The 18,687-nt window shown below is 35.7% G+C and overlaps 1 pseudogene; it reads left to right on the top strand.

The window, feature by feature from the left end:
- Positions 1-15,758: 15,758 nt before the first annotated feature.
- On the top strand, positions 15,759-18,090 carry LOC143533704 (FRIGIDA-like protein 3; annotated as a pseudogene).
- Positions 18,091-18,687: the final 597 nt, after the last annotated feature.

The following is an 18,687-nucleotide window of genomic DNA, read 5'->3' on the forward strand; positions in this document are numbered from 1 at the left end:
CAGTCGTTTCTGGTGCGAATTAATGATTTCTTTTTAGTGATATATGTCCTCGGGTCGGTGCAGACAAGTCACCTGTGCGGGCTAAACTTGTGTCTTCAGAACCTGTGCATTCAAGTGATTTGTCTCACTTTTTTTTTACACAAAAACGTTGATGTTGAATTAGTTTGGTGCCAATACTGCTTGGTTGGACGGATTTTTACACAAAAACGTGGATGTTGAATTAGTTTGGTGCCAATACTGCTTGGTTGGACGGATCATATATGCCCTCAGTCTCCTCGTCAGTCATGGGTTCAATCTCCATGAGCATAATGAGTAATTTTCATTGTGTATTTTATGACCGTTAAACCTGTTTAGTTGTGGTTTAACTTTTAGCTATTATTATCCAGTGACATGATAATCAGTGTATGTAGCGAATGGAGATATCAAGATAACTAGATAAGAACGTTTGTCAGCACTTTCCATGAACAAGCAAGTTGGAAATAAGCTCATGTCTAAGCTAATAATCTTTACATGTCGATGTAAGGTTGGAGCATGTAGCAACTATGTGTGTAGTTAGAGGTGCACAAATCCTTTTTTTTTCTTTTACCCGGAAACAGGTTTTTTGAAACCGGATATTAAATGAAACCGGTTCTTGTCAAGAACCGGGTAGGAACCGGACCGGACCGGACCCGATAGAAGAAAATCAAAACCCAGTGGAATCGGGTAGGGTAGGGACTAGTTTCGGGTTATACCCGAAAACCGGGAACACCAGGTATTTCTATTTTTGAATGTTTTTGAACGTTGGAAACCAGTTCCAATGGCTATATAGCTGTTTTTGGACCGTTAGTGACTGATTTTTGAATATATAATACATACACATACTATAAATAGATAGGTTATGCTTAGAGTTAGTTAAACCACTTCTCTAACTCTAAAACATACTTTAAATCGCAAATACGCTTAAATCGGCAACCCATGGTAGGCAATGATAATGTTGTTATGGTAATTGAAACCCCAAGATGCCCGGAGGTTTGGACGCATTATTACTTGTGTGTTATGACTGACACGCAAGATATGGCGCGATGCAAGTACTATGGCAAGTTTCTGGAAGCGGTGTCGAACTTCACTCTCTGAAAGCATACCAATATGTATTGCAAGGAAAAAAAAACGTTTGGACGCCATCAAAGCGGAAACGGGAGAGTCGTCCGGCTCTGCAACTCCCGCCCCCAGTAACAAAGCTTAATGGGCGTAGAGCGCGGGATGAAAATGACGAACGGTGTTTGTTATTTTGGTTTTTATGTTTAATAATGTTTGTAGTTTGTTGTATAATAAAATGTTTGTCGTTCTGCTAATGAAATGAAGTGGTTGTTTATATATGTTTATGATTTATGACTTTAAGTGGTTATTTAAAAGAAACCGGTTACACTTTAAAAACTGATTACATTAAACCCGGTTATATAAAATTTGACTAATAATATATAAAAATGGTTACATTAAAGTAAGACTAATAATTAATAGAAAATCGGTAACATTAAAGTTGATCGAGTGATTCGGGTTACACAAAACATGACTAGAACAAATAAAATAAATACAAATTTAACTTCTTCAAACGTCTTCAAATTCTTCTTCTTAGGTTCTGTTTGTTTTGACTTAAAAGATCTGCAACGGGCTAATGTCTGCGGACGCGCAGACATAAGCCTCTGAAGACTGTTTGTTTAAAAAAAAAAGATCTGAAAACTGCTTTTATGGTCTTAAAAATAAGCTAATATCCAGCTTCTTAACACTTCTTAGCATCCTACCAACACCCGATATCCATCACCACCACCCACCGTGCGCCACCACCACCACCACCACCACCCACCATCCGCCACCACCACCACCACCCACCACCACCGCCGTCCATCACCACCACTACCCACCGTCTGCCACAACCACCGTCCACTATCACCACCCATCGTCCGCCACCACCACCGTCCACCACCCACCGTCCACTACCACCACCTCCGTCCACCACCATCGTTCACCGCCTACACCAATCGTCCACCACCATCCACTTCAACAGTTCGTACACCACCACCAGTTATTTTAGCAGTTTACAGACGTTAAACAACTTCTATCTACTGTGATATGTATGATAGGTAACTAATTTCCAGCTTATATAAACGATATCCAGTTTATAAAACACGCAGTATTATATTTTCAGATTGCAGACCTTCAAACCACATCTTCAGTTGCAGACATAAAATCAGATGAAATCAGATTACAAATAGTTTTTGTCTTAAAAAACAAACAACACCTTAGTTGTCTTCGTCTTCGTCTTCTTCACCCGATAGCCTGGAGGACAATCCTTCTTCCACCTATTGATAATGAATTGGACGTTCAAGTGGTATTTCATCATCAAATTTTGTCTTGTCTTTTATACGATCCACCGAATCCAAATGATTCTTTAGGCAAATGCACATCTCTAACTTTGGAGTGAGTTTTGTTCTTCGCAACGATAATATCCTTCCTCTAAGAGAAAAAACCGATTCCGAAGCTACCATTGAAGCTTGGATGCTCAACAAGTCATGATCCATGGCAGAAAGAATAGGAAATTCGTTTTGCTTTCCTTTCCAACAAGCCACAACATCAAGGTTGTGAATTTCTTCGACCGATGCACCTTCAACATAGTTTTCTCCACTATATCGACCAAGTTCACTTGTTGGTGTGTTTCCCATTTGCCGCTTAGCCGTTGACTCATGAACAACATTCATCATTGTTATAAGCTTTTCCTTACATGGCCTACTTCTTGTTGTTTGCCGCACAATATTTGACTTTGAGCTTGGACCATAAATTCGGAAATAATGATCATAAATTTCTCAAAGGGATTTGCTGAAAGATTCATTTGCTTGCGTCGACATCGGGTCGATCTCATGCATGCCCATGCTGCCATATTTTTCTTCGTTCAATGCCTCAACCCCGGCAACATTCAAATAGAGGTTTAAAGCGGTAGCACATGTAAACATCGGTGGTTTGTCTTCAAAATGATTTTTGAACTTCTCCTTCATTGGTTCAACAAAACAATTGAAAAGATGATTTTTGTTTTCAAACTCTTTAAAATTCAAAGAGATGTTGTATAATTCTTTCACCACCAAACAACTAGTAGAATAGTAAACCTCACACAATTTAGTGTTGCGGTTTTGAAAACATTAAGATACACTACAAAAAAAATGCCATTTAGTGGCATACATTTTTAATGACATTTACTTGTTGTGCCACTATTCGAGGTTTTAGTGACACTTAGCATATACCACATTTGCTTGGCACACCCTTTTTAGTGACACTTAGCAATTGTGCTGCTAAAATCTAAGTTTTAATGACACTTAGCGTATGCCATGCTTGCTTGGCATACACTTTTAGTGGCATTTAGTATTTGTGTCATTGAATTTTAGTTATTTAATGGCACTTTATGTATACCATATTTACTTGGCATATATTTTTAGTGAACATTTAGCATTTGTATTACTAAAATTTAGGTTTTAATGACATCTAGTGTATGTCATTTTTACTGGTGAGGGAGTTGGCGCAAATCAACTAGTTTTGAGGGAATATTTTGAGGGGGAACATGAGTGACTTTCAAAATTATGGAGGAAAATTAGTGATTAATTCGAGAAGGAAAATTGAGGAAGAAATCGATTTATGTGACAGGGACTTTTGTTACTTTGTAGATGTAGTAATGTAGGATTGATGTTAGTTGAGAAATTAACTCAGAATGGTTTAAATTTAATTATATTTTATAATTTATCAAATCTAACTATTGTTTATAATACATAATGTATCAACTGACTAATGGACCATATACGTCCATATTTACAATGATAGCTACGTTTAATCGTCAATAATTGATTTGACTATCATCTCACTTAAATTTCATTTAAATTGATTTTGCTTGCATGTTAATCGCGTGTGCGTAGAGATGTCCCCCGAAATATAATTAATGTCGAGTATTGGGTTTATTTTTGAAAAAACAATGTGGTTCAGATTAACCCAGATAACCCGAAATTCATTATATAGTACAACCCAAATTATTTTCATAGATGATTTTTCTCCTCTCACCCGTCAAACCCGAACCTTAATAGGGTTGGGTTACGAGAAAAAAATATCTCCGGATAACCCGACCCTGATGACCAGAAACCTGAACGGGTTAACCTAATTAACAACCCAACTTGTATGACAAAGGCAATGACCTCCATCGTCTCATTCTTATATTTGACAAAAAATCAAATCCGTTTGTTTATTGTTAACTTTGAACACATGTTATGTTTGAACTCAGGGTTCTTCGCTTCTTGGCGGTTTATACCTAATCATTCAATTAGCCTCTCTTGATGGATTACTTCATGGAGGAACGGCGTATAAAGAACGTTAACCTCGTCAATTCATTCTATTTGATTCGACTACCAGGTATTAGTTGGTCATTTAATTGTGTTTTGGTTTATCAGTCTAGTGATTAGTTTCATTTACGCTGCATCTCATTAGGATAGCTCTATTCTAAAGCTTATTGATTTCATCTTGTCCCGGCCCTTACTACTTAATCTATTCCCTGTCCATATACATGTGGAATTCAATGGGGGAAAAAACAATAAACTTACAATATATGTTGAAAACCAAGAACAGATACCACGTTAATTTAGATGTTTAAGAATTCAATTCAATTATATATCTAGAGAATTATACAAATATCCTAAAAATGCTGCTAATAAGGTTTCATCAGTTTATTACAAGAAGTTTTTTATTTCTTGAAAATCAAACCCACAGTTCAAGTAGAACGTGTGTTTTCTGGGAGTAGAACTTTGAGGAGGAGATTTGGGTTAGAAGTAGGGGTGTTCACGGTTTAGTTTTTAGTTAAACCTGTGAGCCAAAGCATAATGGGTTTTGGTCATTGAAAACCGAAACCGCGAACCAATGAAAATAAAACCTAACTAAATGATTACTAACTATTATAATTGTTATTATTGCTATATGACTGTCAGGGAATCCCGAACCTTAATAGGGTCGGGTTCCGGTACAGTTTTTTTCTTTTATAAATCTGACTAATCCGACCCGATTAACCCAAAACCCCAACAGGTGACCCGATTAATAGCCCTGGTAACAAGTAAAAATGTCAACTTTTATACGGGTCAGACTTTTTCCCCAAAATTCTTTCTTTTTGTACTAAATGAAATTACAACTTTGTAATGGGTTAAAGAGGTAGGTGGGTAGCTTTTGGGACACACTGTAAGTCATGTACCTGGTCAAAATTTTCAACTTTTTATTTGGGTAAATGCATTGAAAATAATTAATAAAGAGTAAACGAGCCGAGCCTGAGTCGAGCTCGAGCCTGAGTCGACCTCAACTTTCGATTGGATTCGGCTCGTTTATTGTTTATTAACATGATTTTTTTATATAATTATTGTTATATATATTATTCTTTTTTATATATATAACACAATAAAATAATTTTATTATAATTATAAATAATAACTGTTAATATATAAAATACATAGTTACTGTAATAAATTATAGACAAGTTATAATAATAAAAAAATAATAGGCCCATTTAAGAACACGCATCGACTGAGTCTAGGCCTCGTTTGTATAGATAAATAATGGCCCATTTGACTTGAAAGGGCTTGAGTTTGACGTATGAGTAGTTTTTCAAGCTTGAGTTTGGTGTAGGTTCAGTTCATTTATTATATATTAACTTATATATATAGGATCAGAATCATATGATAAATTTTTGGAAATTGAGAACTATGAGAACCATTTTGAACCACAAAAAAAAGCCAAAAATAAAAAAAAATCATCAAACAAAAAAAAACACAAAAATAAAAAAAGTAAAAAAAAAACAAAGTTCTTATTTATAATTCTGGTTTCTAAAAAAAAATCTCGATGTAGCTAAATTATACATATATGCATAGTATGTACATATATGTACACATATGTTTTTTTTTCTATACACATATGTATAATTTAAGGTAAATGATAATGTACATATGTGTACATTACGTAACTAGAGATTAAATTAAAGTATACATATGTGTATAGGTATAATACGAATTATAAAAAAATTCAGTTTTTTTTATTGAAACCGGAATGAAATATAAGAATTTTGTTTTTTTTCTTTTTAAAATTTTCGTTTTTTTTTTGTTTTATAATTTTTTAAATATTTTTTTAGAGGTTTTTTTTAGTGGTCTAAAATGGTTCTCAAAGTTCTCAATTTGTCAATGGTTATCTTAGGATCCTTACCATATATATATGTGTGTGTGTGTGTGTGTGTGTGTGTGTGTGTGAGTGTATTTTAAATATATTTTTTATTATAACTTTTATCATATAAATACATAGTTAATGTATTAAATTATACAATAAGTATAATAATAAAAAATAATAGGCTCGTATAACTTAAAAGTGCTTTAGCTTGGCTCATGGTTAGTTTTTCAAGCTTGAATTGGCTCGACTCGTTTAGTGTTTATCAACCCAAAGTGGCCATTAATGAGTATATATGGCCCGTGAATGGTTGTTAATGATGTTTAACGGCCTTCAATGAACCTATATGAACATCAACAATCCAGAGTGATATATAACAACCATATATGACCATCAATGACCATAATTACCCAATAACCCTAACCCTGAATGGTTGTTAATGGCCTTAAATGGCCACCATTAACCTTAAATATACATCATTCTCCCTAAACCGAAAAATCAATGAGCTTGATTGACTAAAAATAACTCAAATGGCTCCATAGATGCATATATTAACCAAAATGGCCATAAATGATCCTCGTTGAATCTAATTGGCTTAATCGAGCATCACCGACCCCAAATGGCCATCAATATGACTATATGACATTAATAACTTTATTTGACTAGTGTTGGCCTTAATGGATCATCAATAACTATAATTGGTTGTTAATGGTCAGATTAAATCTTAATTGAGCATCATGACTCTATTTAACCATCAACAAGCCTATATGAGCATCAATAATCTTATTTGACTAGTGTTGGTCCTAATGGATCATCAGTGTGACTGGTTGTTAATGATCATATTAACCTTATTTGAGCATCATGACTCTATCTAGCCACTAACACGCTATATGAGCATCAATAACCGTATTTGACCATGTAGGCACTAATTGACCATCAGCAATCGTAACCCGTTAATGACTCTAAGCAACAATCATGAACCTTAAAAGACCATAATTTACCATAGAAAAACAATCATTAACTCTAATTAACCAAATTAAAGTGTATGTGTGTCAAAATTAACCTTAATGGGTAATCAATGACTCAAATTGACCCTCATTTATTAAATTTTACTCGAATGGGCTATTATCAATGCATATATATGTATTTTTTTAATGTTAGTCTATAATACTAAATTTTTTTAAAATCTAAAAATAACTATTTCTTCATTAAAAATAATGTGATAACTCCGTAATGAAAAATAAAAAGTCATAAAATGAGTCCCTGTGGTTTCAGAGACGAACAATTTGAGTCCCTGTGGTTTCAGAAAAATGAAAGTTTACCCTGAAAGTTAAGTAATGGTAGGGACTCAAATGGTTCATTTTTGAAACCGCAGGGACTCAACCAATTCAAAAAAATTTCGGGGACTCATTGTGCCTCCGCTTTAAAACCACAGGGACGCAAACAGTAATTTTCTCTAATTGATATAAACAATATGTTCCCTCTTTATTTTTGCTAAAACAAAAATTAAAATGTTAGAAATTCCCTCCCGAATGATATTTTCCCCCTAAAAATCCTAGAATATCCCAGCCCATTTCCATAATTCAAGCATCTCTAATTTTAGGCTTATGATATGATTAGTTGACTACCGAATCAAGCGTCTGCACTCTGCAATTGTCGGAGCTTCTGACATCGAACCTACAAGTCATTGAAATTCCATCATCATCGACCTGGTCTGCTTTACGATCCTATCTCAACATCTATTTCAGTTTTGTGTTTCAATTGATCTGCAAATAAACAGTTATTAACAGACTTTGCTTATTTTAACCTTAGATAAAGTCATGCGGTGATTGGGGAGATCGGAATTAGGCTGGTGGTTACTGAGGTAATTCGGGTTGTGCTTTAATTCGTTTTCATAATTTTAATTTTGAATTTTTGGCTAATTAAATTTGTTTACTTGTTGGTTAAATTTTAATAGCAATATGCATAAAATAGCGACACAATATTTGAATTTGAATTGGATCGACTAGAGTCTCTTCCGCGCCGGTCGTCCCTACCTCCCCCCCCCCTCCAAGCCCTCTTCTCGACGCCCATAGCATTGAGTCCTAGGGTTCTATATTTTTACATATTCAATCTGTTTATTTGTTCATACAAATCATACAGGACCAATAATCTTGTAGTCGAGATAAATATAAGGTAAAAACAAGATTTTTGTTTTATATTCCAATAAATAATTAATTTGATTGTTTAGATTTTTATAGCTAGTATATTAATGCTATTTTAGATACTTTTACTTGAATCTTAGGTTTAATTAGCAATATATATTAATGCTAAGTGAATTTGGCTCTGCGGCATACTTTTTATATGAACTCATTTTAAATTTGCTTTTCGTGATTAAGTTTGCAGAGTATGAGGCAGTGCTTGTTTAATTTGCTTCTTGTTGATGAGGTTAATGTCTAAGTGTGTTTGGTATTTTGATATATTATTGATTGAATGTTGGGTTGTTCAAAAAGTTTGCGGCTCCCTGCTAAGTTTTGTTTCCAAGCTAACTGATGTTTATGAAATAGACACTTACCTGTGAACGTTTGTTGGACTAATTAATGCAATATGTTATGCTTTAGCACAACAATTTTATAAAGTTAGCACATGAATACTTAATCTGTTCTTAAGACACCCTGGATCTATGTAGTGTTAATTTGAACCAACTCATTTTATGATTTCAAGTTTTAAATCTGAGCTGTAGGAATTGAGTGATAAAAGCTTTTGATGATTTGTTCTTCTGAGGTTTTGTTTATTATTCAGATAATCATTGCATTCGGTGTTATTACTGCAAATAGAAGGTATCATACTTTTCAGTTTTGAGCGTCTAGTTTCATACGTTTATTAAAAAATTCAACAAGCCATTAGCATAACACAAGACAATTTGTTTTTTTTATAATGGTTGATCTTTTCCTTTTGTATTTGCAAGCTGCATTCGGAACCTTGATCACACGGAAGGATGTTGTTATCTACAAGTATCCAGCGAACCCCACGGTGTTATTGTGGTATTTCATACCTTTTAATATCTTTTAAAGCGTGATGCCACTTTTGATTTTCAGAGTTATGCAAAACCTTCTCGCATTTTGCTAGCCTTTGAAGTGAAAGCAACCACAAAACCTTCATTAGAAAAACTGGTCACATCATTTGCTGAACACACAGCTGACTGCTTATACAAAAACTCACAACCCATAGGAGTAATTTCCATTAATCCGATCTAACTAACTCACATTATGGAATATTACTTTCTTTGTTATATTAAAATGTTGATCCCATTTTTTTTTAATTTCAGGATCTGAATACTTGTTGCGGTGTAACAGGTTGATTCGAGCAGCACCTAAGTACCTATACTTGCATAATGACAAGGAAGTTTAATTACCAAAAGAAAATATTTGAGCTATGGCTGATGATAGCAGGGTAGATATCACGAGAAGCTTTGGAGCATGAAACTGATTGTTATCCACAAGAACCTTTAAACTCATCGTGTAAAAAACTGAAATTTGGAATATGTTATTTATTATATAGTTTTTTTTTCCTAACATTTGGAATTTGTTTCAGATTGAACCAATTATTGAAGTTATAATACTATGAGTTCTCCATCAACAATTTTGTTCGACTTTTGAATATTGTGATTATTGTTGTAATTATTTGTCACTAAAAATAATATATATATTTAAATGACAACAATTTTATTGACACAAAATTTGTGTCACAAAAGTTGTTTTAGATTGTGGCAAAATGAAGTGCCGCTAAACTTGCATGCATATGTAAGTAGGATTTCGTTTTAGAGGCATATAAATTGTGCCACAAAAGTATTTGTTTGATATTGTGGGAAAAAAAAAGTGCCACTAAAAGTCCAAAACTTTGTGCGGCATTTAAAAAAGTGACACTAAAAGGCTTTAGCGTCATTGCTTCTAGTGGCACTTATTTCGTGTGCCGCACATTCTTACAAGGGTCTTTAGTGACACTTTTTTGTTTTTTAGTAGCACATTTTGTATGTCACCATATGGCATTTATTTTGTAGTGATAATCCATGAAATAACCGATATTTACTTAAGCACCGTTCGGAAATATATCGGCTTCGCACCGATCCACAAGACTTTTATGAAATGCTTGTAATGTTTTTTGTTGGCAAAAAGCACACGAGAGCATATGACAAGTTGAGTTCCAACGAGTTGGAACGTCCCAATTTTTAGGGATTCGGGTATTGCAACACACACAAACCCAAACAATACTGCAAGAGAAATAATAAACGAAGATGACACGCGAGATTTACGTGGTTTGGTTGGCTGACCTACGTCCACGAGATGCAACCAAGGATACTTTATTATTATTGCTTCTGCCTCACTCGTGATGAGGAATTACAAGTACAATGAATATATAGAGATCATACTAGGGTTCACAACTTACTACCCAAGAAAACTAATAATGAGCCTATAAATTAAAACAGGGCCATCCGCCTCTTTAATTAACTGCCACTGATTTAGTCTTCTAAAATGAACCGGCCCAACACCAATCGAGCCTCCATATCCCAACAATCTCCCACTTGGAGGCTTGATAATCTTCAAACTGCCTTCCGCCATGATCACTTGTACCTCTTGTAATCTTCCTCGTCTTCCTGGTTGCATCTGCCTTCTCATCAGTTAACCTGAAGGTCCGTTGAAGCTCCCCCGAGCTATAACACATCAGTCATGGCTACAATTGCCAATGACTTGTTCTCTATCCCTACCAGCTCCCACTTACATGAACTGCCGAATCCGGGAATACCTTGAGAACAAACAACACTCTCCATATTAAGAAAGTAATCTTCTGGAGAGACTTTAATCGCTAAAACACTGGTTCTCTTAACCCACTGTCTGGTAACTCTGGCTAAAGCTTTAACTGGTCGACTGCGAGTGTTCCCACTGCCACAAGTGTTCCCACTACCACAAAAACCCCTGACTGTTTTCTCTAAACCTTTTCTAGCACGTTCAACCTGAATTTGACCTGTGGCTCTAGGTTTATCTCCTGCAAAACAAACCTTCTTCTGCCCACTAGACTCTGTGAACCGGAGTTTGGTCTTTTTCTGAACTGGGTCGGTCACTCCCTCAGATGATAAACTGACCATATATAACGAACCCTCTTTCTTCCTCGAGCTATAACAAGATTTCCCTTAACAACTTTCCATTGTCCGTTCCCAAATTTAACCTCATGTCCCTGTTCATCCAACTGCCCAACATAAATCAACTTTTTCTTTAAGCTTGGAATCACTATGATATCCTTTAAGGTCCATGAACCGGCTGAAGTAACTAAATTCATGTCACTCATGCTCGTAACATCAAGAACATCGTTGTTCGCCAGTCTAACCTTACCAAAATCACATTCCTTCAAATTCTGCAATACTTCACTACTGTGGGTAGCATTAAATGAAGCATCAGAATCCATGACCCAGGAATCAACATTACCCTCAACACTAAGAACTAAAGTCTCATCCTTTGAGTATTCTTCTGTTGTGTTGACTTCTTTCTTTTCATTTTTATCATTAAGACACTGATTCCTAAAGTGTCCCGCCTCGTTACAGTTCCAACATACCACATTCTTCCGAGTCCTAGACTGACTCCTTTTCCTGTTCCCGCTTCCACTACCTCTGCTATTTTTCCTTCCTCTGCCAACTTAATCACCTGATGATTCACCTGAAATTCTTCATCTGACGTCTTCTCCTAGAATAAGATCCCGGATCCCATCAAAAGTGAACTCACTAGTAGAACTAGTAATCGTTGTAACAGTTCCTGACCAGCTATCTGGCAATGATGATAACAGTAGTATAGCCTGAACCTAATCCTCGAATTTGATACTAACTGACCCAAGTCTTGACAAAATCGAGTTTAATTTTTTGATATGTACTGTAACTGAACTTCCTTCTTTCATCTTCGTATTAACCAGTTCACGAATCAGGAAAACCTTATTAACTGCCGAAGGCTTCTTGTACATATTAGACAAAGCATTCATTATCCCACGCCCTGTGGTTTCCTTCAAGATGTTGAACGCAACATCCTTCGATAACGACCATCTAATAACTGCCTTGGCTTTCTTATCCAAAGTTTCTCACTCGTCTGGGCGTATCTTCTCTGGTCTTTCACCCAATACCATGTCCAAATCCTTTTGAACCAACAAATCCTCCATTTGCATTTTCCACCAACCAAAGTCTTTACCATCAAACTTCTCATTCTGAAGTTTCCCGCTCTCAGCCATTATCTCAAACTAAGAACTTCCGACTTTAAATCTAGGTAACACGGTTAGAAAAAATAATCTCGAACAAACAAAATAACCCCGACAACCACAACAAAATCACCCGGCTAAACTGCCTGAAAACCGCCAAATTCCAATGATCAAAACCTGAAGCAAACTCACGAACCAACCACAAACCTAATCAATAATCAGAAACTGAAACGAACTAGAAGCGAAACTTGTTCCGAGGTTTCTTTCTGATCATGAGATGGTTAAAAACAAAGCAATAAAATTGCTTTTAGTTACTGTTGATCGATGTTCACAAATAGCAGCTTCCAAATTGATCGATGATGGTGGCCGTGGGTTATCTCAACACTAAAATAACAATTAATGCAAAAAGGCACAAAGATTTTGTGGTGGTGGCAGTATGTTCTCAACAAAAAAAAACTCTTGGACGGTGGCTATGTTAATTCTCTCACACAATGGAAAACAAAAATCTAATTGCAATATATACCTTTTGTATTTTCTTGGTGATAGAACAGAAAACAAAAAACGATGGGGATTGGTGACTGATTAATCTTATCAAAAAAGCTTGGGTTTTAATGGCTGGCTGCCCAAAAAACTTAACCCTAGTTCGATCCAAACAATTTTTCTAGCAATCATGTTCTCCGTGTATAACAGTAACCTCGGCTCTTGATACCACTTGTTAGGGATTCGGGTATTGCAACACACACAAACACAGACAATACTGCAAGAGAAATAATAAACGAAGATGACACGCGAGATTTACGTGGTTTGGTCGGCTGACCTACGTCCACGGGCTGCAACTAGAATATTATTATTATTATTATTATTATTATTGTTTCTCCCTTACTCGTGATGAGGAATTACAAGTACAATGAATATATAGAGATCATATTAGGGTTCACAACTTACTACCCAAGAAACTAATAATGGGCCTATAAATTAAAACTGGACCATCCGCTTCTTTAATTAACTACCACTGATTTAGTCCTCTAAAATGAACCGGCCCAACACCAATCGAGCCTTCATAACCCAACACCAATTCACCCCCAAATATTTTTTCCACTATTTGCAATAATTTTTGTATTCATGATGTCTTCTTTTCCCACTTTTAAAAACATCTTGTAACATATATCTAAAGCTTTTCAAACTGGCGTCCATGGCTTCATTGGCGAGACCGTCTTGAATAACCAAATTAATAATACGGGCAACACATCGAGTATGAAAAACTTTCGGTAGTAAAGCGGTGTATATTTTAAATAAGTTTTTCAATCGCCTTTGTATTGTTTGCTTTGCTATCAAACGACATTGAAAATATATTTTTTCTTCAAGTTAAAGGTCGTTATTATCTCATCTAGAATTTCAAACAATTTTTCAGCGGCATGTGAATACAGAAAGTTTTCAAATGCGATGGTGCGTTTCATCATTTGCCAAGAAACCGGATTAACCCAATGAGCGGTGACACAAAGGTAGGATTTCGGTAACCCATGTGGTGCTGACCAAGCAACACTAGTTAATTCACACTCTTTTGTATAGTACGAAAAAACTAAATTAAATCATTTTTTGCACATTCCCACAATTTTAGACAATGACGTCTAAGGGTGGTACGACTTATATGAGTGTAGCGAGGTTGAAGAGTCTCTTGAATCATGGCCGTCAAACGAAGTGGTTAAACGGCAAACCTTCTTGAATCACGAACTTCGCCATCTATCATGAATTGCGTTCATGTTTAATGAAATATTGTACCATCTTGACCCAATTCGTCTTGGTCTGATGCTGGAACCTTTTTCAACGCCTTGCAAAATTTTTTTCGATATGCTTTTTTAAAGTTGAGCTCGAATCATGCTTTAAAAAAGTGCCACAAAATTTGTAACGAGCCTTAAGGTCTCCATTGGTCTACTCAACCAAATCCCAATTCCGTCATATATCTTCGTTGCGGTTATGCGGGATGACCCGTGCAACCTCGGAGCCATCTTCAACACCGACCTGATCAATAAAAACGAATATAGAAGGCACCTTCTTTCAGCTCCCCACTTGCTTGTTTCAGTTTGTATAAAGTTCTCGTCGTGCAGATAAAAAGATTAAAAAAAAAAGAAAACAAAATAAAAGATGCATTTTACAATGTTCGATCATGCATTATGCTATAAATGACTATTAAAATAAAGAAAAAGATGATGATAATGCCATAAATGTAAGAATTTTCAAGAATGTTTGTTAGAGAGTGATATTTTTGAAGGATAAGCAAAAATTTGACTTGATAACTGATTGGACACGTTTATTGGGGTATGTTTGGGTGGAGGTAATGGAATGAAGGCGAAATGGAATGAGAGAAGGAATGGAATGGAGAATGAAATGAAATGGATCATTCCATTACTTTGTCTTGTTTGGTTAACCTATGTGAATGAAATGAATTATTACTTAAGGTAGCGTTTGGTATGTAGGAATGAAGGGCGGAATAGAATGACTCACTGTGAGGGAATGGAAAAAAGTGTGTTTGGTTGACCAAAAGAATGGAATAACTCCTTACCTAGTCCATTCCATTCCCTCTAAAATACCACAATTTCATTCCATCCATACCCTATGTTTTTTTCATTCCATTCCCTCTTTCACCTTACATCACCTCCACCACCCTTCCACCACCATCAACACCCACCACCACCACCACCACCACCACCACCACCCACCACTACCACCATTGCCGCCGCCACCAACCACCACCATTGTCGTCTGCTGCCGCCATCACCGCCACCACTACCACCATTGCCGCGCTGCTGGCACCGCCACCAACCATCGCCATCAGTGCCAGCCACCCGCTGCCGCCATCATCAACCGTCGCCCCCGCCCCTCACCACCACCGCCTGCAACCTCCACCGTTACCGCCACCACCCTCCCCCATCACCACCACCACCTCCAACCACCATTATCTCCCGTGCCCAGAACCACCCGCCACCACTAACCACCATCACCGCCCACCAATGTCACAATCGCCACCTACCTCCCACCACCACCGCTACTCACTATCATTTTAATTTTATTTTTTCTCTTTTTCCTACCTACTAAACAATACAAAGTAATCATTCATTTTATTCCCACATGGTAACCAAACATCACATTGGAATGGTAATAACCCATTCCATTCCCTTGTCAATTCCATTACCACGTTAATTCTATTCCGTCGTTCATTCCATTACCTCATACCAAATGTTGTTTGGTATCCAAAAAAATTGTAGGAATGAAATAGAAATAATAAAAATACTCCTATCCCAAAATATTTTTTTAGCAAAAAAAAAAAAATTATAAAATAAAAATCAATGGCGATTGTGGTGGGGTTAGCTCTGGCGACGAAAACGGTGGTGGCAGTGGCGGGTGGGGTGGTGGTGATAGCATTGGTAGTGATGGTGGCGAGGGTGGTGGTGGTGGTTAGGCAGTGAAAGTGGTGGTGGCGGTGATGGTTAGGCACGCGGTGACAATGTTTACGGTGGTTACAGCGTGTTGAGAAAGTAAGGTGAAGGATGAATGAAATGAAAAAAAAGGAGGGTGGGAAGAAATGGTTTTGCTGGAATGAGATTCCATGGGTAATGGATGATTCCATTCTATTAAGCAACCAAACACCACTTTTTTCATTCCCATGCAATGAGTCATTCCATTCCCCCTATCATTCCTACATACCAAAGCTACCTTGGTGTTCTTTAAAGATGGCTATGGCTAAAGTAACACCAATACGTTTCATATAGACCATATAACTTGCTAGAAATTTTTGTTGGATCGTATAACATACGTAAAATAGTTATTTAGACGTACAAGAGTCGTATGAGGTGGTGCTTGTCAAATCATATAAGAGATCCGTGAGATGTATCATTTTTACCCAAAAATTGCCGATACGCATTTACAAAGTCATACAACTCGTATGACCATTTCTCACCCTATTATAGAACCCATGTAATGTCATATACATACATAATTTGACATTATACAACTCATTTTACATTATAGACCCATATAATGTTACAAATCGAGGACCATTTTTACGGGCTTGAGAAGTCGTTACAAGAGACGGTTCACCGTGCTAGAAGACCAAGAAAAAGAATTCGAAATCAAAACAACACAATCCCGACTAATCTGGAGACCTGTCCAGGGCGGCCCATGGGCTAGCGAAACTAAGCAAGGGCTTTAGGCCACACTTTTAAGACCTCCAAATCCAAAAAAAAAATTAAATATAGATATATTATAATAGGCACATTAAACTAAGGCTTACATAATGGTTTGGTGGTAAACTTGTGTGTTGCTTAGCTATTGATCATGAGTTCAAGATTGGTTCTAAGATTTTTTTTTCACGACATGAGTTCAAGACTGGTTCTAAGATTTTTTTTTTTTCACAAATGTTATGAAAGGGCCAGAAAATCTCATTTCGATTTAGCCTCAAAAATCATTAAGCCGGACCTAGACCCGCCAAGTTGTAACCGCCAAAGAAGAATACGCATTGAAAAGACTGCAACAAAAGCGAGATGCTGCGGTTGTTACAATCACACATCCCAATTCTATAGCAACCGATTGTATGAATAAGTTATCCAATAGTGAGATAAAGGCACTATCAAATCCCGAGCTTGTTAAATTATGTAAGGAGAATGATGCATTTGGCTTCATAAGTTCATATAGGATAACTGAAAGAATCTTGCTTCTATAAAGGAGGAAATTCCGGTTGCATTGAAGGCCGCGGTTAATCCTGGTGGTCTGGTTTTGGATTCACTAAACAGTTTCTATATAGATGATGGGAAAAAAGATTCAAATCTTTTAGGTCAAAGGCCGGAGAACATGTGTCATGCTAATGGAGTGTCTTAACATCTTGTTAACTAGTGATAAGTGTTGATACAAGTGTTATATCTAAAGATGTTAAGAACCGCGTGAAGGTTATTGTTGTTGAAGAGTGGAAACCTAAATTAGATGATCTTGATGTAGATGTTAGTAATGGGAACTCATTGGAAGCTCATCCTTTCTTGCTCCTGGTGCGCAGGTTTGTTGCTCAGTTTGTACATCACATACTGATTTGAGAATATATTCAGAATAGTCTCAAAATAGTTATAATAATTTGAGTAGTCAACTTTTATGTAAAATCTAGTAGCATATATGATTTCTATATTAAGATGGACTATTTAATAAACTGATAACCGATGGTTGCTCGACTCTTACTTTACAAAATGGGTTTCTAATGTTTTAAATTTTTTCTTTTCTTTCTTTATTACTAAACTACCTAGAACACAAACTACTTAGAACACGCGTGATACATGGAATAATTTAAAGAAATACAATTAAGCTATATAAATTAACTGATTAATTTATTTAGAAAAACTATATGTTATCAAATTAAATGGTTTCATAAGCTCAAATTATATTTCCTAATGAAATGCTCGTGGTGTATTCTCACGAAATTTCTTCATAATCACCAAAGATGCACATAGTGATTTTATAAATTGTATCATATTTTTAATAGTATAATGAATCCTAATAAAAGATAATAAGATGTTTCATTATAAATGACATAAAAAAGAGAACATATTATATTAAATTAGCATAACAAAAACGTTTTTGTATTACAGTTTCGAAAGAGATGGACGAGAACTTCATGAATCCATGGAGGTTGAATGAATATGAGAAAATTAATTGCTATTTATTCATAATTTTTTCTTGTCTTTATTATCTTAGATCTATAAATATCGTTTATTGAATTTTATCATATTAATCTTCTATACTCAAAACTGTATATAAATCGATTTAATAAAAAAAAAGTAGAGCTGATTTCATTAAAGATATAAATATTTTGATTATATTGACATAAATATATGTATATTTTTAATCTCTATAATTTAGGTAATTAGTTATTTAATCAAAGGATTGATTTTTATGTTTTGATTAACTGACATAAATATGTTTTCATTAAAAATATAGAATAGTTTGAGCGAGAAATTTATGCTAGGAGTGAATTTGCAAGTGACATGTGTCTTCGGTTATTTTCTTTTATTAGAATATATGTAGGTAACAATAATAATAATAATAATCTTAATGACCCATTAAGAGTAAAATTTGTTGGGCTTTCTAATGGGCAAAACTACCCCAACAATCTCCCCCTTTTTGTCTATGAGAAAGATCTCGTCACCCCGGTGATTGAGCAGCAAATATTTAACTTCTCCTTTGCCAAAGCTTTCGTCAACTAATCGGAACAATTATCATTGGTGTGAACTTTAT

Source organism: Bidens hawaiensis, unplaced genomic scaffold, assembly GCF_021521415.1.
Source record: "Bidens hawaiensis isolate Kalapana, Puna unplaced genomic scaffold, B.hawaiensis_p1.1 tig00000760_1, whole genome shotgun sequence".
Lineage (NCBI taxonomy): Eukaryota > Viridiplantae > Streptophyta > Magnoliopsida > Asterales > Asteraceae > Bidens > Bidens hawaiensis.